The sequence below is a fragment of the Gekko japonicus genome, unplaced genomic scaffold (assembly GCF_001447785.1).
Source record: "Gekko japonicus isolate JY-2015 unplaced genomic scaffold, Gekko_japonicus_V1.1 scaffold128, whole genome shotgun sequence".
Classification (NCBI taxonomy): domain Eukaryota; kingdom Metazoa; phylum Chordata; class Lepidosauria; order Squamata; family Gekkonidae; genus Gekko; species Gekko japonicus.
This window is the reverse complement of record NW_015173126.1, coordinates 1,331,026-1,352,924: the sequence shown is the minus strand read 5'-3', so window position 1 is coordinate 1,352,924 and position 21,899 is coordinate 1,331,026.

Here is a 21,899-nt window from a genome sequence, read left to right as displayed (position 1 = left end):
CCCCCCCACCCACATGCCGGGCGCTGGAGCCAGGCCAGGGGAGCTGCAGAGAGCCAACACAGCCCGGCGGGGCGTGCGCGTCGCTCCGTCCGCCGGTCTCTGCCGCCGCCGCCCTCTTCCTCTCCCCGCCCTCCCCTCCCTCCCTCCCTCCCTCCCTCCCTCACCGGGTGCATGGCCGCCCTCGGCGGGCTCCCTCGCCCTCCCCGCCGGCCGGGAGCCGCCTCCTGCTGCCGCTGCTGCGTGCTCCAGCGCCAAAAGACCCCTGCCCCCGGGGGAGGCTGAGCACCTTCCTCAAAAGTTCGGGGGAGGCTGAAGCCCCCCCGCCCCCCCGCAGATTACGCCTATGAAACAGCATATTAGGATGGCCAGGGCCCTTGAGCTGGACTGTAATTCTCTGGATCCAACATCCTCAGGTAATGATAATGAGCATGCTATATGGAACAGAACTGAGCCAAGTAGCATGGCCGATGGTGAATGACATAAAGGATACAGCTACTAATGTCTGGGCCAAGCCAGCAACTGGTCAAGTATCCACTAAGAAGGTGGAGAATCTGTATAAGATTAGGGGAAATGGCTGTGAATTCCTCTTCCAACATCCAACAGCCAGTTCCTTAGTCACAGAGGTTTAACCTTCCAAACAGAGAGGGCATCCCCATCCATCCCCCCTTGACAAGGAGGGTCATAAACCATACATACTGGGAAGAAAGATATCTACATCAACAGCCTTGGGTCTCTGTATTGCCAATTTCAAGTCAATGATGGGAATTTACCAGATGTTTCTCTGGGAAAGGATCTCCCAGCACCTAGAGGGGCTCCTTGAGGTCAAAAAGACACTGGCTAAGATGATACTGGCAGAGGGCATAAGGCTTGGTAAGCAGGAGCTAAATGGCTCTAGGCATATCGCAGATGCTTGTAGTTAAGTTATAGACTCAGGGGTAATTCTGAGAAGACACTCTTGGCTGAGAGCACTTGCACTGCCCCCCAAACACTGGAGCCCATATTGAAGATCTACCTTTTGAGGGCAAACTGCTGTTCAGTAAGCAAACTGACACCATCCTTGACAGGATGTGAAAGAATGGGTTGACAGCCAGCTCGCTGGGTATCACCCCTCAACCTAGCACCACCGACATGCATAGGTACTTCCTGAGACATGGCCAGCAATTTTCATACAGTAGACAATATAGGTACTTCCCCACCCAGTACCAACAGCAAACTCAGTACCACCCTTCTTTCTAGGCCCATGGTCAATCTAAAGAACAGCAGGTTAGACACATGGACAAACAAAGGGGTCAATCTCCGAGGGACCTCCCCACAAAGGGCAGGTCCATACAATGACTAGATTCAAGACCTGCTTTCAGCGAAGACTCTTTTTCTTTGCTGAACAGTGGAATACAATAACTGATGAGGAATAGGTTCTTAGTAAAATAAACTGGGGTTATTTTCTGGAATATAAATCTGTGCCTGGCTCCTTTACTGTACCTCCTACTGGTGACCAGCCTCCTATGGTGTTACAACAGTCCAGCTTTTAGTGAAAGGGAACATACAAGAAGTTCTTGAATATGAAAGGTGCAGACAATTTTTCTCACAATGCTTTCTGATAAAGAAGAGGGGTGGAGGTTAGGGTTAGGGTCAGGTTTAGGGTCGGGGTTAGGGTTAGGGTTAGGGTCAGTCCAACTTAGCTTCCAAGATCTGACTAGATTAGGCTTGCCTGGGCTATCGAGGTCAGGGCAATTTATCTGTTTCTTGATGACTGGTTGTCTGTAGGCAATTCCAAATCACAACTGAAGTCTGACCTTTCTGTAGCTGTCTGGACTCTAGAAGATATGGGGTTCATTATTAAATATTCCAAACCTTACCCCCACTCAAAATATAGAGTTCATAGGAGCAAGATTAGACTCTACCTCCCACAGGGCCTTTCTTCTGGTTCAGAGGGCTAGGTCAATACAAAAAGTGATATCTAAGTTCTGCCAAAATAGCTTCCAGAAGGCAGTGACCATTCAGAAATTACTAGGGCTTATGGTCTCACTCTCAACCACATCACTTGATGTGACATGCCAGACATTCCAGACATGCCATGACATGCCAGACTGCAGATGAGAGCCATTTAGAACTGGTTCATAAGAACATTTTGGATGGGCTCCAGGAATGGAGAACTTAAGCATATATGGGCTGTATCAACAGAAGTATAGTGGCCAGATCACGTGAAGTGATGGTATCTCTTTATTCTGCTCTGATTAGACCTCACCTACAGTATTGTGTTCAGTTTGGGGCACCACAATTTAAGAAGGCTATAGACAAGCTGGAACATGTCCAGAGGAGGGCAACGAAGATGGTGACAGTTCTGGAGACCATGTCCTATGAGGAAAGGTTGAAGGAGGTAGGTATGTTTAGCCAGGAGAGGAATATAAGAACGTAAGAGAAGCCATAGTTGGATCAGGCCAATGGTCCATACAGTGCAACATTCTGTCACACAGTGGCCAAAAATACCAGGTGCCATCAGGAGGTCCAGCAGTGGGGCCACGGCACTATTAGCCCTCCCACTGTTGCCCCCGCCAAGCACCAAGAATACAGAGTATCACTTGCCGCAGACTGAGAGTTCCTATCTATACCTTGTAGCTAATAGCCACTGATGGAACTCTGCTCTATATGTTTATCCAATTCCCTCTTGAAGCCGTCCATGCTTGTAGCTGCCACCACCTCCCATGGCAGTGAATTCCATGTGTTAATCACTCTTTGGGTGAAGAAGTACTTTTTTTATCTGTTCTAACCCGACTGCTAGCAATTTCATTGAGTGCCCACGAGTTCTTGTATTGTGAGAAAGGAAGAAAAGTACTTCTTTCTCTCCCTTCTTTCTCTACCTGCTCTATCCCATGCATAATCTTGTAAACCTCTATCATGTCACTCCTCAGTCACCATTTCTCCAAGCTAAAGAGCCCCAAGCATTTTTACCAGGTGACTGAGAGGTGATACGATCACCATCTTCAAGTACTTGAAGGGCTGTCATATAGAAGATCATGCAGAGTTGTTGTATTTATTTATTTATTCAATTTGTACCCCGCCTTCCCCGCGAGCAGGCTCAGGGCGGCTCACACAGTTTTTGTGTTGCCTCAGAAGGTCAGACTGGAATCAACGGGTTGAAATTAAAAGAGTTTTTGGTTAAACATTAGGAAGAACTTCCTGACAGTTAGAATGGTTCCTCAGTGGAACAGGCTTCCTAGGGAGGTGGTGGGCTCACCTTCTTTGGAGGTTTTCAGAGGCTAGATGGCCACCTGACAGCAATGCTGATTCTGTGAGCTTAGGCAGATCATGAGAGGGAGGGCAGGAAGGGTTGCATCAGTGCTTAGTTCTTGTGGCCCAGGGAAATGCTGATCACCACTTTAGGGTCAAGAAGCATTTTTTCTCCAGGCCAGTTTGCCTGGGGATCCTGGAGGTTTTTTTGTCATCTTCTGGTCATGGAATAGGGTCACTGGGGGTGTGGGGGGTTTCATTGTATAGGGGGTTGGACTAGATGACCCTGGAGATCCCAACTCTCTGATTCTCTGATTCTAAATGATTCAGTGCCTAAAATGGTGGGCAAAGGAGAAAAACCTGCTGGAAGAGGTCCCATTAAGTCTTCCCTCTTATAACACTGACGTTTTTACTGACATTTCACTGAGCGGGTAGGGAACACATTATAACTCAGCCAGAGTCAGTGTATGATGGACTGCATATCAGTCTACTAGAGCTTAGAACAATCAAATATGCTCTCACTTCTTTTACAGACATACTACGAGGAAAATTTCTCCTGAGTCCTGATAGCCATAGACAACCATGTCAGCAAAGTTTTATGTCAACAAACAGGGAAACAGGCTCTCTCAGACTGTGCAGGGAAGCAGCATGCATATGGGAATGGGCCATTCTGCACAGGGTTGAATTGACAGCCATGTACATAAGAGTCCATGACAACGAAACAGCAGATTACTTGAGCAGAGAGTGAGGTTCTCTGCATGAGCAGTCCCTGAATAGGTGTTATTTAGATACGATCTTAGGGCTATGGAGCATCCCTGATGTTTGTTTCAGCAGAGAACACAAAATGGCCAATGCCTCAAGAGTGGCCAGGGACAGGCAGGCACTTGGGGATGCATTCTGGTTCCAATGCGTTCCCACCTTTCCCTCTACTGCACAAAGCACTATCAAAACTGAAAGCTGTGACAGGACTACATGCATTTTAATAGCCCCTTTCTGGCCCACATGAACTTGGTTCCCAATGGTTTGGAAGTTAGCCAAAGGCAGATTCAGAACCCTACCACCTGCAAGAGATTTGCTGTCCATAGGCCTGACACTCTTGACACAGACACACTACATCTCACCGCATAGTTAATTTCTCCATAAACCAGTGGTCGGGAAGAGTAACTGAAGTATTAATCTCTTCATATAAACCATCTACTAGGAGGTCATACAAGGCCAAGTGGTGCCGTTTGTAGTCTGGGTGTCAGAAAGATGCATTAAACATGACAGCTGTTTGTTATCTGAAATTTTTGAATATTTACTTTCTATTAAGTACTCAGGCCTCTACATCCTCAATAAAGGTGCACCTAGCCACCATCTCCATGTTCCATGTGGGAGTAGACTCTGCTCATGTCTTCTCCAACCCCATGTCTATAAGGTTTCTCTGTTATCTGATTAAGTGTCTTGTTTTCTTCAAAAAATACACTACCATTCCTCGAGGCTGTACAGCCTGTGACCTTATACATGTCTCGAGACTCATTAGCCTCTGACCCATCATCCACTGGGCCGCATTGTGTTCCGGCTGGCGCGCTTTCCTGTCTTACCAGGAGTGATGTTAAGGTAGGATGTTGAGGGGAGGCACAGTTAAGATCCATTTCCATCGCTGACACAGTGTAGGGCGGGGCCATGGTCTGTTGGAATATAAGGTTTCTCAAGGACCTCTACAATTTATACCCCCCGGTCAGACTTGTAATCCCTCAATGGAGCTGGTCCCAACTCATTCATAAACCTTTCTAACCCTTGACTGCATATGAGTTGTCTACTTTCTTACAAAATTGGTTTTCTGGTAGCAATCACTTCTGCAAGAAGAGTGGGGAATTATGAGCACTGAGATGCGGCTGGCCTTTTGTAAGGTTTCATAGGGACAAGGTGCTACTCCCAAGTATAGACTTCCCAAAAAACGTTGTCTCGGAGTTCCATATGTCACAGGACATTATTATACTAGTGTTCTTCCCTGATCCGCAATCTGTAGCAGAACAGACTCTACACACATTGGACATTACCGTTTTATTTAGAACCCACATCTACATTCAGAAATGACAATAGCTTGTTTGTCTGCTTTAAGGGTGTCAATAAAGGGAAGTGTGTATCAGCTCAGACCCTTTCTAGATGGGTCACGACAGCTGTTAGAAAGGGCAAAGATGGAATGCCCCTTCCCTTTAAAAGTTCACTCAACGAGGGCCCAGGCATCGTTGGCAGTGTTTGGGTGCAACATCAATGTATGTGAGACCTGTAAAGCGGGCACTTGGTCCTCACTGTCCACATTTGTTAAGCATTATGCAATCAACATGGATTCCAGGAGAGGAGAGGCTGCAGGGAAAGCAGTGCTGCAGTCATTATTCCAATAACCAGCTCACACCCACCTCCTGGGTAAGTGGGACTGCACAGAAGACACAAAGATTGCACTTACCTGTGTCTTCTGTGCAGGCAGACATTCCTCCCTGTTCTCCCCACTGTGGGCTGGCACTGTCATTCATTATTCTATGCTCCAGCTGAGGGAAGAGTGCTCCCTCACTCTCCATCAGGTGACCAAATGGGTGGGAAAAGGTCTCTGGCTCTGATGAATTGGGGGGGGGGACTCATCGAAGCTTGTGAAATTCTCCCCTTCTGCAGCAGGCCCTGCATCAAGGCAGTCCCATGTGTGACTGCACAGAAGACACTCAATGAACATCAGTTACAGGCAGTGTTCCCTCTAAGCTGAATTAGTGTGAGCTAGCTCACAGTTTTTTAGCCTCCAACTCACAGATTTTTGTCTTAGCTCAGGAAGGATGGCTCCAAAGCGAACTAATTTATGCAGTAGCCAGATTGCTTGCTCACAGTTTTAATGCCAGTAGCTCACAAAGTAGAAATTTTGCTCATAAGACTCCACAGCTTGGAGGGAACATTGGTTACAGGTAAGTACAACCATGGCTCAGCCAACCATTTTGCTGCTACCTTCTTAAATACCCCAGCCTCTGGGAGAAAGCACAACCAACTGCAGACGAATTTATTTAGAAGTAAATCTGTTTAGGATTTCACTCACCCCTGTGAGTTGGAAATGCTTGGGAAACTGAAATTTTAATTTCTTTTCAAACTTTCAGGGTTTTTGAACGTTGAGGCTATTTTATGAACATAACTTGAACATTGTGTACCCCAGTTAATCTTTTGGTATCTTGCGTTTTCCATCTCCCTATTCCCCTTTCAATTTTGTCTCCTCAGAAGAAAACCCCTTTAGTTACAGTCTTTCCTAGCCAACATTGTTATGAGGTGAAATGTTACAAGCAAGTCGGAAAATCTTTGCTCTTCTGCAAAATTGCCTTTATTGAATTGAATCAGCCGAGTTCAGGTCTTGATATGTTTTTGCTAGGCCAGCCTTCCTACTTTTCCTGTGCGCAAAAGTTGGAGTTTGTTTTACAAGACATGAAAAAGCTTTTAAACTAATGTGTTTGAGGGAAAGCGACAGCAAATGTGGGGACACCTGCTGTTAAGAAAAGTGCCTGCACATTCAGCACACTTATGTCCCCAATAGAGGGAACTGCTGAGTAAAATGATGGCCACTATTGTTCAAATCCTATAGGTGGCAGCAGTTACTACAATTTAAGAACATAACAATGAAATGATTTGCAGGTATGAGAATAAAATTCATGAGTTAAACTAATGGGATCTTTATTCTGTAAAGTGGTCGTCTTTGAAATATGATACCTGAGAAAAATACATTTTTTTAAGTTTTCCTTTTAAGATTTAAGGGGCTTATCTTTCTTTTAAGTTCTATTTATACTTTCAGTCTTGTCTCCAGCCATATTTCAAAAGGGCCATAATTTTATGGTGTCACGTTATGAAGTACCTGTCTCTAAGTAACCTACGAGAAAAGACCCTGTGATGTGCTTTAGAAAAAAAAAATCATACAATACTCTATAATGAATTCTGAATGTGGCTACCCGTGTTGCAAAATATTGTACAAGTTTTAGTGGAGAGCTTGAGCTGGCCATAAGCTTGGGTCGAAGGACTATGGTAAATGAAATGTTGATACTTTCCATCTTCTGAAAAATCTAACTTGGAAAACAACCCTTTATTTGCTTGCACAAGGGACTGCAAACTTTAGGCACTATATTTACTGAATCATTCTCATCTCATCTCAAGGGAAAGCAGGATAACTTTCTCATTTGATTTTCATAAAACAAAGAGCTTTGCTGCATTGTACCAGCTGAACATTATATACCCATATGGAAAATTACCACTTCTGTAACAATTTTGATTCTTAGAGGCTTGTGTGTTATACTGCTTTGGCTAAACATCATGTAAATTTAGACTTAAATGTATGTGTGCTATTTATGTTATTTATCTGTGGTTTTCTCACTGAGACTCAAGGTGAATTGTATAATGTGTCCGTACAATCAGTAGCATGAGAAGACATATAATAAGCAATGTAATAAGACCAGACATAACAAGGCACCCATAAGTATTACACATGATGCATTAAACAATGAGAACAAGATAAAACATACAGCAACAGGTAATCCAGGTAGTAGTATAGTCCACAGCCCCATTCCTTTTATTGAAGCATTTTCTTGAATGATTCTGTTACAATGCAACTCTATTTCCTGTGTTAAAATGTTCTCCTGAACAGTTCTGTTTTACATAGTTTGTGGAAAGCCAGATGTTTGGGTGCCTTTCTGACATCATCAGGCAGGTCGTTTAATAGGGTGAGGTCAATGTTCCATGTATGCAATGGTCAATCATCACATCCAGGATGAGATCTGGGTTCAATGTATGCCCAAAGTTAAATGGAAAGTGTTGTGGGACAAGTGAGACAGTACTATAAGACCAGTTAGTATTTAATGGGAAGCATATTTTGAGGCATTCTGAACACTTTGAGTCAAAGCAGCAAGGGGGCTAGGAAGGAAGTTTCTGAATCATACAAGCAAGAAGGAGAGGCAGTGCAGTGGGTGGGGGGAGATGGTGCCTTGCTAGGCTGGAGTTCAGCGTTGTTATATTTGCAGTTTTCCAGAACAAAGAAAGCCAGCATAGTGTAGTGATTAGACTGTGTTGATCTAGGATCTGGGAGACCCAGGTTCAAATCTCTGCCTTATTTATTAACGGTTCGATTTACATTATCAGCTTTTCTCACTGAGACTCAAGGAGGATTACATAGTGTAAGTCAAATACGATCGACAGGATGGGGCATCCAATAAACCATGCAATATGATTTGGATTGTAGAAAACCGGATGGACCATGGAAGCTCACTTTGGGCTTTTTTTACCAATCACTTTCTCTCAGCCTAAGTGACCTCATAGGGTGATGGTTGTGAGGAGGATAAAATGAAGGAGTGGGTAACAAAGTTCTAGGTAACTTTGTGTCCCAGTGGGGAAAGAGCAAGATATATATCAAATAAATAAAAATAAACAAATACAGTTTCAAGTAGAGTATATTGTTTGACTATACCAAGCAATTTTACACACACACAGACAGCAATGCACAGAAAATCTGATTTCTGAACCCATATCTGAACTTTCGAGACCCTGTCACCAGAGGTCATTTCGGGGGGGAACGCGGGGGATCGCAGTTCCCCCGGGTGAGGTATGGGGGGTGGGGCACATGACGAAGCCCCGCCCCCTGCTTCCAGCCGCCCCACTTCCGGCCCTCATTCAGCCAGGAGGAGGCAGGAGAAGAGGGAGGATAAGCTGCTTCCTCCCTGCCTCTCTCCCCCCCTGCCTGCCTGGGGCCAGGGAGGGCCTTCGCGGGGCTTCCTTGCCCTCCCGCCGGCCTTGCAGGTCCACTGCCGGGCCCCTCATGGGGCTCGGCAGTGGAGCTGCAAGGCCAGCGGTGGCCAGGACTGTTGGGGGGGGGGGGTGTGGCCTTATGACACACTTCCGGTGATGTCAGGGGGTGTGGCATATGCTAATGAGTTATGCTAATGAGTTTCCCTAGCTCATTTTCTACGAAATGAGCCCTGCCTGTCACATTCCGGATGACATCACCAGAAGCATGACAGTTTCTGAATCCCTCTGTTTTTTGAATTGCCAGTCCTCTTGCCTTGCTGATGTAAGAGGGAAGATTTCTCTTTCTAGTTCCTTGAAGGCTACTCCTGGAATTTCACAGAGCTTTCCCTGAGTTGCTGCTACCCTTAGTATAGACATTAAACACCCTAGAAATTGTATATCTCTAGATGGCAGGCACTCTGGAGCACGTAGTTTGCAGGTGCCTGATATCAATAGGTGTCCTGCAAAAAGTAGATTTCCCAGGCTTTCTGGGACAAAGGCATCAGATAGGAGGAAGAGAGACAACGCTCCTTATCTGTACCACAACAGCATCCAGGTGAATGTGTGGGAAGTAGGGAGAAGTTCTACTTTGGTTCAGAATAAAACCTGAGCCACAGAAGTCACCTCAGATCATAATGCTTGCTTGACACCAAAGGTTAGTATTATGAGTTGCTGAAGTTAGTAATCAAAATTTAGCGATGGAAAACTTCAGCAATGTCAGTTTCATGTTACAAAAAGGCCCAGCCATTGAATGTGGAGAGAGAAGAAGTGGCAGCCCAGGCCATTTCTTTATAATGATAAGGTTCATTTACTCAATTTCAAAAATAAAATTGAATATTTTCTTTCAAGAATCACATAGTATGGATGGGAGAGGATTGTGTGACAAAGAAAGGAGAGGAAGCTATTACAAGTTTGTCTTAGGACCAGGGGTATGATGCCTGAGTTCTTTCTCTGTTATCCAAAACAGTAAATTGTAGAATCATAGAATGTTAGAGTTGGAAGGGACCTTGCAGGTCATCTAGTCCAACCCCCTGCACTCTGCAGGAGCATAGCCGAAAGATAGCCCTACAACATACCTGAAAGATGGTCATCCAGCCTCCGCTTGAAAACGTCCAGCGAAGGAGCATCCACCACCTCCCAAGACAGACTGTTCCACTGCTCAACCACTCTTACAGTTAGTTCCTATTTGGAAACCAAACAGCCAGAAATAATTGCAGTCTGCCTCTTTTCGTTTAGGTTTCTGTGAAGAAATGCATTTTTTCCTTTGGAGGTTGAAATGAGCAAAACCTTCATTTTGTGCTTTAAAAAGCCCCCCCCCCCTTTCTGGGCAGAGAACAGGCAGGGAAGAGGAAGTCAGTTAATGACTTTACAGGCTCACCTCAGCTACCTCTTAAGGAATGCTAATAGGTCTAGCTAAATAGGAAGGCCGAGCCCCCTCTCCTAAAGCAGTAAACAGATATTTGGAGATTAACAATACTAGAGAGACTTCCAGAAGGAAATTCTGAAGACTTCCAGAAAAGCCTCTGTGACATGGCCTGACCTGGTCAGTGGGTGGGGAAAAGAGAGGCTATAAAACTCAGGGGAACAAGGAGGAAACTTTCTTTGGTGCTGAGTCCGTCAGAGCAGAGAGAACTCTTAACTGAAGTCTGGAGGAGGCAGCCATTAAACATGTGGTGGCCTGAAAAGCTGGAGAAAGCTTCAAAGTAATTGAAACTCCGTAGAGACCTGTAACTTCCTAAGCTAAGAAGCCTGTCCTATATTTTAACATTTCATGGATTGTTGGCTTGGTGTGGCGAGGGGACTTGAGTGGTTTGATGAGGCTGCGGGCTTTGCCGTGAAGGACCACCCAGGACGGACAGGCCACAGTGGAGAACTCAGACAAAACGTGATCTACTGGAGAAGGAAATGGCAACCCATTCCAGTGTCTCTGCCAAGAAACCCCCATGGACAGTAACAAATGACAAATGACAGTAACAAATGACGCCGGAAGATGAGCCCTCAGGTCAGAAGGTGTCCAAGATGCCACTGGGGAAGAGCAGAGGGAAAGTACAAGTAACCCCAGAAAGAATGAAACGACTGGCCCAAAGCCAAAAGGATGCTCAGCTGTCAATATGTCTGATGGTGAAATTGGAGAAATCAAGATAACGTTTCGTGCAAACCTGGCCATGATAAAGGACAAAAACGGTAGGGACCTAACAGAAGCAGAAGAGATTAGGAAGAGATGGCAAGAATACACAGAACAACTATACAAGAAGGACCTCAATGTCCTGGACAACCATAACAATATGATCAGTGACATCAAACCAGACATCCTGGAGTGTGAAGTAAAATGGGCCTTAGAAAGCGTTACTAACAACAAAGCTAGTGATGGTATCCCAGCTGAGCTATTCAAAGTCCTAAAAGATGATGCTATCAAGGTGCTATATTCCATTTGCCAGCAAATTTGGAAAACACAACAGTGGCTGCAGGATTGGAAAAGGTCAGTTTACATTCTGATCCCAAAGAAGGGCAATGCTAAGGAATGTTCAAACTATTGCACAATTGCTCTCATTTCACATGCTAGCAAAATCATGCTCAAGATCCTACAAGCTAGGCTTCAGCAGTACGTGGATAGAGAACTGCCAGAAGTACAAGCTGGGTTTCGAAGAGGTAGAGGAATGAGAGATCAAATTTCCAACATTCACTGGATTATGGAGAAAGCAAGGTAGTACCAGAAAAGCATCTACTTCTGCTTCATTGATTATGCTAAAGCCTTTGATTGTGTGGATCATAACAAACTGTGGCAAGTCCTTAAAGAGATAGGAGTACCAGACCACCTCACATGTCCCTTGAGAAACCTGTATAAGGGTTAAGAAGCGACAGTTAGAACCTGATATGGAACAACTGATGGGTTTAGCATAGGAAAATGAGTACAACAAGAATGTATATTGTCACCCTGCTTATTTAATTTATATGCAGAATACATCATGCGAAATGCCAGCCTGGATGAATCACAAACTGGAATTAAAATGGTCAGATATGCACAAGATACCACTCTAATGGCAGAAAGTGAAGAGGACCTCAAGAGCCTCTTTCTGAGAGTGAAAGAGGAGAGCACAAAAGTTGGCTTTAAATTCAACATTAAAAAAACTAAGATGGCATCCAGCCCCATCACTCCTTGGCAAATGGAAGGAGAAGTCATGGAAGCAGTGATAGACTTCACGTTCCTGGGATCCAAGATCACTGCAGACAGTGACTGCAGCCCTGAAATTAAAAGATGCCTGCTCCTTGGGAGGAAAGCAATGGCAAACCTAGACAGCATAATAAAAAGTAAAGACATCACCCTGCCAACAAAAGTCTATGGTCAAAGCGGTGGTATTCCCAGTAATAATGTATGGCTATGAGAATTGAACCATAAGAAAGGCTGAGTGCCAAAGAATAGATGCTTTCAAATTATGGTGCTAGAGAAGACTCTTGAGAGTCCCTTGGACTACAAGGAGATCAAATCAGTCAATCCTAAAAGAAATCAACCCTGACTGTTCCCTGGAAGGCCAGATACTGAAGCTGAAGCTCAAATACTTTGGCCACCAAATGAGAAGGGAGCACTCCCTGGAGAAGACCTTGATGCTGGGAAAGATTGAAGGTAAAAGAAGATAGGGACGGCAAAGGATGAGATGGTTAGACAGTGTCATCGATGCAATGGACATGAAATTAAGCAAACTCCGGAGGACAGCAGGAGACAGGAGGGCCTGGCGTGATGTGGTCCATGGGGTCGCGAAGAGTTGGACTCGACTGTGTGACTGAACAGCAAAAAGGACATGTATAGAGAAAGAGACAGAGGAGCTGCATTTTACCGATTTCTTTTGAATCCCTTATTTATTTATTTCCCTCAATTTATATCCTGCCCTCCATGCAAAGCCAGCTCAGGGTGGGATCCAACCTATAATAATCTGCTAAGTGCAAATTTACATAATAAAAACAGAATAACAAAATACACACAATAAATACAATAAAATAAATAAAACGCTAATACTTTAAAATAAATTATACCTCAAGAGACACATAAGAGCAACTCATAGAGGGAAGGAAGGGGAAGGCCAGATTGAACTGGATACCCGGTTTTTCAAGTGAAAGCCTGGTGGAAGAGCTCTATCTTGCAGGCCCTGCAGAACAGTAAGAGCTGTCGCAGGGCCTGAATTTCTGATGGGAGCTCATTCCACCAGGCAGGGGCCAGGGCTGAAAAGGCCCTGGCCCTAGTTGAGGCAAGTCAGATATCCCTCGAGCCAGGGACTGTCAGCAGATGTTGATTCTGGGGCTCATATGGGGAGAGGCAGTCTCAAAGATATGCAGGCCCTTGGCTGTATAGGTCTTTAAACATAAGAACCAGCACCTTGAAACGGATCCGGTATTCAATAGGCAACCAATGCAGTTTGTGCAGCAGTGGGTGGATGTGGGCCTGCACAAGCAGTGACACCGGTACCCATGCCACTGTGTTCTGCACCAGCTGAAATTTCCAGAGCAGAGTCAAGGGCAGCCTCACATAGCGAAAATTACAATAATCTAGCCTGGAAGTGACCATTGCATGGATCACTGCAGCCAGGTCATGAGGGGCAAGATATGGGGCCAACTGCCTGACCTGCCTCAGATGGAAAAAGGCTGATCTGGCTGTGGCAGTGAACTGGACCTCCATAAACAATGAGGCATCCAGGAACATTTCCAGGCTCTTTATCTTCGATGCCGGTACCAACTGGGCCCCACCAAAGGCTGGGAGCTCGATGCCCAACCCCCGCAACTCATGGCCCAGTGCAGGACCTCCATCTTCAATGGGTTCAACTTCAGTCTGCTCTGCTGTAACTAACTAGCCACAGCCTGTAACGCCCTGTCCAGATGTTCAGGGGCAGAGTCTGGGTGGCTGCCCATTAGCTGGTAGAGCTGGGTGTCATCAGCGTACTGGTGACAGACCAACCCATATCTCTGAATAATCTGGAAAAGGGGGTGCATATAGATATAGGTATATAAGGGAAAGGTTTCTTGAATATTGCTCAATCTGGTGCTATGCTAAAATATGCATGTGGATATTTCTTTTTAATAAATACTTAACTTTTGATGTTGGTAGTGGTTTTCAGTGCCAGAATGACCTCTACCATATTGGACATGCTATTTTAAAAGGAGTGCTGGGGAGAAGGCAGTGAGTTGGCAAGTGGCTATTCTCCCAGGGGTGCACAAAGCAGTCAATGGTCCCCATGGTGACCAAGGGCTGTGCAGCAGGAGACATAGAGGCAAGGCCTCAGAACTTGGAAGGGAAGCTGGGAGTCCTGACCTCCCAGCGGGTAATTCCTACAAAGGCCAGGTGGTCGTGGTGGGTTACCGGCAAGAGAGAAAAGCCTCTCCGGGTGTTGAGAAAACCTTTGAGGGCATAGTGGAACATGGCCTCCAGGCCACAGCAGGCTCATTCCACCACAGTTTCTATAATCCTTGGAAGGGAAAGAACAAAAAAGGCAAACTGCACAACTGTAGGCAGAATTGTTTCTGCATCACTTGGATGGATGGAATATAACTTGTCTCTGTAAACGTCCACAACTCCCGTTCCCAGCTAGTGTTCATAAATTAACTCATTCACAATTAGCTACAGATGACCATAAAACACAGTCTATGTTCTGGTTTGATTCCTGAAGTGGAATTGTTTTGGGGCTTTCTGCATGACCAAATGTGCTGCCTTCATAATACCTGTAAGTGGTAAAAGAGCAAGTACAAATCACTTGCCCATTGTCTGCTATGCATGCGTATGTAATATGTGAAGCCAACACAGGTATAAAAACAGTGTTCCCGAAGATGACATTACTTTTCCCTTCAAAGTCCTCTGTATTTGAAACCTAAAGACTTACTCACGGTTGTGCGTTTGGTGACTGGTTCATTTTCATAGTTCTCAGCTTTCTAGAACTTACAGTATTTTCCATGTCAGGTAGATTCTTTTACTAGAAACATGTATGGATACCATGCAAAATATCCATCCTGCACTCTCTTGCTAAAGCAGGCCTGTTAATTAATGCTGACTTGCATCTTTTCAGGCCCTGAGGCTATCAATTACATTCTGTACTGACATAACTAACAGACTTAGCCAAGCTTCCCCAATTACAGTAGTTCAGTTAAATGAAGTAATAGGTGGTGGTGGTGGGGAGATCCAGTTAGAATGGACAAAGTTGACATCATCTTTGGGAAAACAGGTTATTTCTGTGGGCTGTAGTGCGCTGCTCATTCAGCTTCTTTCATACCCAACAGAATTCACAGCCCTTGGAGATTTGTAGTTGGGAATGTTACAAACAACTGTTTGCAAAATGTAGCCATGTTGTAGCTGAAAGCAGCAAATGAAACAGCAAAAGCTGCAGATTATAGACATCATAAATGTCCAGCAAGTAAAAACCAATACAAAACTAAAACACTGTCAAAACCCACTACACAAAGTTACCAAAGTCAAAACAAATTCAGGTGGGTAGCCATGTTGCTCTGAAGCAGCAGAACAAAGTTTGAGTCCAGTGGCACCTTTAAGACCAACAAAGTTTTATTCAAGGTATAGGCTTCCATGTGCATGCACACTTCTTCAGAAGCCAAAACAATTTACCTATGTAAAGGGGGCAGTGCCCCAGGATTGTACCCCACCGTCCTGAACTCTGATTGCCACTCGTCTCTTCCCTGTGGCCTCAGTTTGGAAGGGGGGAAGGAGTTTATAGTATCCAGCTCCTTTTCCTCCAGTTGACTCCCAGCCCGTGCTGCTAGGAGCGGGAAGTTGAGCATCCTCTTGGGTTGTTCTCCAAGCCCTTGTAAATAGGGTCTGTTGGGTCTCCGAAGCTCTCAAAACTTCTTCCTCTCTCATGAGAGGTTCAGGTCATCTCTTGACGTGGCTCAGATTAATTTAAAACATTTTAATGCTGCCTTTCTACTCAGTCAAAACAGTACACATAAAAACATTAAAGCATTTGAATGGCTAAAAACATTTAAAATTATAAAATAATGCAATAAAGAGACATAAATAATGCAAGAGGAGGGCCAATAACAATTATTGGGTGTATGCCAAATGAAACAAAAAAGTCTTCACTTGCTGGCAGAAGATACCAATAGGGGGAGACAGACAAATCTTCCTGGAGGGGGAGTTCCAAAGTCACCACCGACGAAGCTTCAGACAGCAGTGCTAACCAAAGCAGAGCCTCTGAAGATTACCAGAGTGAGTGGGTAGGTTCATATGAAAAAAGGCAATCGTTGAGGTCTGTTGGTCATAGGCTGTACAGGGCTTTGAAGGTCAGTGCCAGCACCTTGAATTGAACCCAGAAGCAAATTGGAAGCTAGTGTAGATGGAATAAGACTGGAGTGATAAGGTCCCTACAACCCACTCCCATCAACCCTTTGGCCGCAGCATTCTGCACCAATTGCAGCTTCCAGACAGTCTTCAAGGGCAGCTCCATGTAGAGCATGTTACAGTAATTTAATGTAGGAGTGACCAGAGCATGCACCACAGATGTGACTGCGCCAAGCCTTTGCTGGCTAATGCCCCCCACACCATTCAGTCTGGTTTTTCATTTGTCTTTGCTTTTGTTCTGATTTAACATACAGAATTTCTAAAATTAATTCGGGGCTTGCGCATGTGTAATTTGTTCCAACTTTAATTTCATTCTGTTCATTCTGGGTTTTTCCCCACCTACCTCACTTACATGGACAAATAATTATTGATGAACCACAGATGATGATAGAAGAAGAAGAGATTGGATTTATACCACACCCTTCACTCAGAGTCTCAGAGCGGCTTACAAACTCCTTTCCCTTCCCCTCCCCACAACAGACAGATGGGATATAAATACTTTAATAAATAAGTAAATAAATACAAGTGTATCAACTTTTTTTTTTGCCCTTAGTTTTATCAGTGAGTACAAGTACTTGTGTACAGTAGTAGGGTAGGGGGGAATGAAATTGAATATGGGGAATTTAAAGGAGTCACAGGTGCAAAGTGTACAGTCAACACATTGTAATGGAAGAATTGTCTGGTGGTAGTTGGGTCTTTCCGTCACTACAAAAGAAGATTTACTATTTGAGTAAGTTGATAATTCAGTGCTATTTTTAGAGTTTCAATTCACTGCCAAATATTGATTAAAAACCAACACACATTTTAAAGTGTTGTTGACTTCAAAAGGACTTAAGCATACTTAATTATGCTCTGGATTGGTGCCTTTTTAAGCTGTTCTTCTCTGTTCTAGGGAGGTTCAAGGTCTGCATTTATGCAAAAAGGATATATGTGCTTTTAGCTGACTACTTAATGGGTGATCCTCTATCTCTTCCCCTTGTCTGTGGGAGAGGCAGCCATAATAGTACTGAACTGTGGAAACACTAATGCTACTGTTTTCTCAACTTCTAAGAGATCTGATTGAGAGAGAAAGAGTGCTGATTGGCATCCATTGGAGTGGTAGTACATGAAGATGCAGTGCAGTGCTAATGTGGATGTTTTCCGTCCAAAGAAAGAAAGAAATCTGGGATGGGAGCCTAAGTCCTGCTGCTTCTACTTTCATTAGTTTAAAGGAGGATGAAAAGGCAAATATCGATCTAAGCTACCTAATAAGGTTATTGTGTGGCTATGCCACTTTCTTATTTCCTTAGGGAGCAGGTGGGCTAATAAATTTCATGAGGAAGGAGCTCATGTTTGGAGTGAATGCTGTTGAAAATAGGGTGCTCTGTTCAGTGAAAGTAAAGTACAGAGTTGTGTGGGTTGTTCCCCAGCCAGGGATGGCCTGTCCACTGGCTAGAGCCAACCAGCCCTTTTGTCCCCCACCCACTGTGTGGCCACCCTCCCCTCACTTTGCTGCCTTCCTATGGCATCAGGGTCTGCCCTGGGAGGTGCCCCCAAACCCAGTAGTCAGCTGGTAGGCAGCCTGCTACTTCCTTCCCTCCCTTATTGGACAGGGTGGGAATGGAGCAGTTTCTTGCCATAGTGCAGTGGGTGAGGAGGGTGAACACAACAGCACCTTGCCTTTCCTTGCCACTGGGAATGTGGAGGGCAGGGTCAGTGGCTTACCACCATGGTGTGGGGGAGAGGAGGATGGGAGCCTTCTTTCCACCTTCCCATGGCCCAGCAAGGGGCGGTGGGTAGGCACTTCCTTCCTGCCTCCCTGTGGCATGGAGGGTAGCTTGGGCATCCTAGTGTAGGGTGTCCGAAATCCTTGGGCCAGCTCTGTCCCCATCAAGATTGAATTGTATCATGTGGATATACCTTTGAGGAAGAGTTGGAGGGTTAAATGAGGAGGGTCATGTAGGAATCTTTATAGCTACTTTTAAAAACAATTTATTGTATCTTTATTGAAATTTTATTTCAAATGTGAGTAATGGTATACTTTATGTTTATATATTATAAGAGGGTGGAGGGTCTGCCTTTTGTAACCTGCCTTGGGACACTTGATAGGGCAAGATAATATTTTAAGAAGGCAAACAAACAAAAACCTCCAAAATCCTTCATGGTACAACTGTTGAGATAATCTTCCAAGTTTTTAAATGTGTGTATTAGTAGATGAAAGTGGAATGAAAATTGCTGGAAAGAATTTAACAATTTCAGACATGCAGATGACACCACATTAGTGGCAGAAAATAGTGAAACACTGAAACAACTATTGAGGAAGGTTAGAGCAGGATTACAGTTGAACATCAAGAGGACAAAAGTAATGACTACTGAGGAATCACACAACTTTAATGCTGATGATGAAGAAATTGAAATTGTTAAAGATTTTCTATTCCTTGGCTACATTATCAACCAAAAAGGAAACTGCAACCAAGAAATCAGAAGGAGGTTGAGACTGAGAAGGGCCATGAAGAAGCTAGAAAAGATCCTTAAGTGTGACCAAGATCTAGCTAATTCATATTATAGTATTCCTCATTAGTATGGATTGGTATGAAAACTGGACAAGGAAGATAGCTGATTTACTTGAATTGTGGTGCTGGAGGAGAGTTTTCCAGATATTGTGGACCTCCAAAAAGACAAACAAGCAGGGGTCCTTTGGGGCTGGATTGCGCCGGAGCACTGCTCCGGCAGCCCAAGACCAGGTGCAAATGGTGGCGGCGGTAAGCCCTGCCCCCAGCTCCCTGCGCCGAAGCGCTGTGGCCTGGGGAAGCCTGAAGAGGCCCGCTGCCGGCTTTCCCGGGCCTGCACCAAAGCACTGTGGCCCAGGGGAGGCCTGGAGAGCCCCGCAGCCAGCGTCCCCAGGCCCACGCAGAAGCATTTCCCCGGGCCCACGCAGAAGTGCTGCGGCCCGGGGGGGGGGCTGGAGAGCCCCACAGCCGGCTTCTCTGGGTCCATGCAGAAGCGCTGTGGCCTGGGGGGCCCCTGGAGAGCCCAACAGCAGGGTTCCCCAGGCCCACACCAAAGCGCTGTGGCCCAAAGGGGCTTGGATAGCCCCGTTGCTGGCTTCCTCGGCCAACGCCGAAGTGGTAAGTGAGGAATCCATGGGGGTGGCGGGGGCTTGATGGGGGTGGGGGGTGGGAGAGCCTCCCTCCCTCCCTCCCCCTTTCCCTCCTTCTTCCCTTCTCTCTTTCTTTCCCGCCTTCTTCTCTTCTCTTTTTTCCTCCTTTCCCCTCTTTCTTTCCCTCCTTCTTCTCTTTCTTTCCCTCTTTCCTTCTCTCTTTTTATCCCCTCTTTCCTTCCTTCTTTCCTTCTCTCTACTCTCTCTCTTTCCTTCCCTCTTTCCTCCTTCTGTTTCCCCCCCACAGGCCAGCTGGGGAATGGAAGGGGAGGCTTCCCCCCTTTTTTGCTTCCCCTTCTGACATCACTTCCGGTGATGTCAGGGGGACATGGCATATGCTAATAGCCTAGTAGCTCATTAGCATACCATATGCTAATGAGCTCCTGCAGCTCTTTTTCTATGAAATGACCCCTGCAAACAAGTAAATTCTAGATCAAATCAAGCCTGAACTCTCCCTAGAAGCTAAAATGATCAAACTGAGGCTATTGTACTTTAGTTACATTATCAGAAGACAAGACTCACTGGAAAAGATAATTATGCTAGGAAAGGTTGAAGGCAGCAGGAAAAGAGGAAGGCTCAACATGAGATGGATTGACTCAAATAAAGAAGTCATGGCCCTCAGTTTGCAACCATAGGACGTTTTGGAGGTCATTAATTCATAGGGTTGCCATGTTGGAAGCAACTTGATGGTGCTTAACACACACATATTAAGGGGAAGGGCACATAAATAATATATAAATATTTAAAATAAATAAAAATGAATAATGAATGAGCTCCCAGAGGAGATCCAGGCCCTGCGGGACCTTTCGCAGTTCCGCAGGGCCTGTAAGATGGAGCTCTTCCGCCAGGCTTTTGAGTAGGAGCCACCACCACCACTATTCCATCTTTGTTATTTCTACATCAGCACACCCCCCACCACCATCCATGTGGGTACCATCGGGGTGCGAGACGACCCTGGATTGAGAAGGGATGACAGTGCTACTGGAACATACATTGGCTTGGGATTAACTCCATCTTGAGATAAATGATTGACATGATATCTAGAGCACGAATATTTTATTGGATTGTATTATATTGTTTTATCCTGTTTTTATCTGTTTTAATGTTGGTATTCTTGCCATCTTGTTAGCCACCCTGAGCCTTTGGGGAGGGTGGGGTATAAATCTAATAAATAAATAAATATCAAAAATGTTTTTGTAGAAGTGAAACATTACAGAGTGGTTAAGGAAGAATTAATTGGAAAGCCCACTTCAGGAAGCAATATTGAAAGGAGTTCTTTTGCAGTACTACTTAGTTTACTAGTAATCCCTGAGGCTAGATCATGTCATAAATGTACATTTTATTTAAATACTGTCAGGCATTAAGTTATCATTTGTGGCTTTAGTTTTCATGATATATTTTAGGAAACTAATGCACTAATGATTTTTGGGCTTAACTATTCTGAGATGTGGTAACAGCTTCGCCAAAGTAATGGCTAGCTTGCAGGATAAGTATATTTATTATGTTAAAAATATTAATTGAAGTTGCAATTGGAGTGAGTGCAAAGGAAGGCTATAGGATGACCAGAGTAGTGGAGAGAGAACCAAATTTATAACATTACATTAAACCAAGAGAATCTATTTTACCTAGAATGAAACAAGTGGAGAATGCTTGTATGATTAGGTTATACAAATGCATGATGGAATTTAATAAAAGAGAGAGGGGAACTTTTTTAAGACTCAAAGAGGACATGGGTAAAAGAGAAAATACCTATAAACTGTCAGTTAATAAAACTGGATTTCAGTGGAGTTGAAACCTCATTCTTTTAAATACTGAGCCAGATAGACATACGAATCTCAGTTCAGTGATAAACTCACCATGTTCTCTCAGGTTAGCCTCCATTGCTTATCCTCAACATCTACCTGTAATATAAAGATGATAGTAATGACCTCCCTTATTTTGGGAAGGATTAATGAGATAATGTTTGCGATGCACTTTATATAGGATACTTTCAAATGTGAAGTATTATGAATATGGTGGAAAGCTTTTTCAGTTTCATGTGCTGATATTTTGCTTGAGACAGCCTCTTTCGTTCATTGTAAATCAACTGGTATTTCATAACTCCTTCCCAGTTTTTGACAGGATCAGCTTTGCAGATAAGTACAAAACTTTACCAGTAAGCCATACTTTGTCTTATGGGAGTAAGGTTTCCCTTGCTCAAAAGCCAGTCGAATCCGACTCTAGGGGGCGGTGCTCATCTCCGTTTCCAAGCCAAAGAGCCAGCGCTGTCCGAAGACATCTCCATGCTCACGTGACCGGCATGACTAGACAGCGACATGCACGGAACACTGTTACCTTCCCACCGAAGTGGTACCTATTTATCTACTTGCAATTTCTTGCTTTCAAACTGCTTGGTTGACAGGAGCTGGGACCAGAGACGGGAGC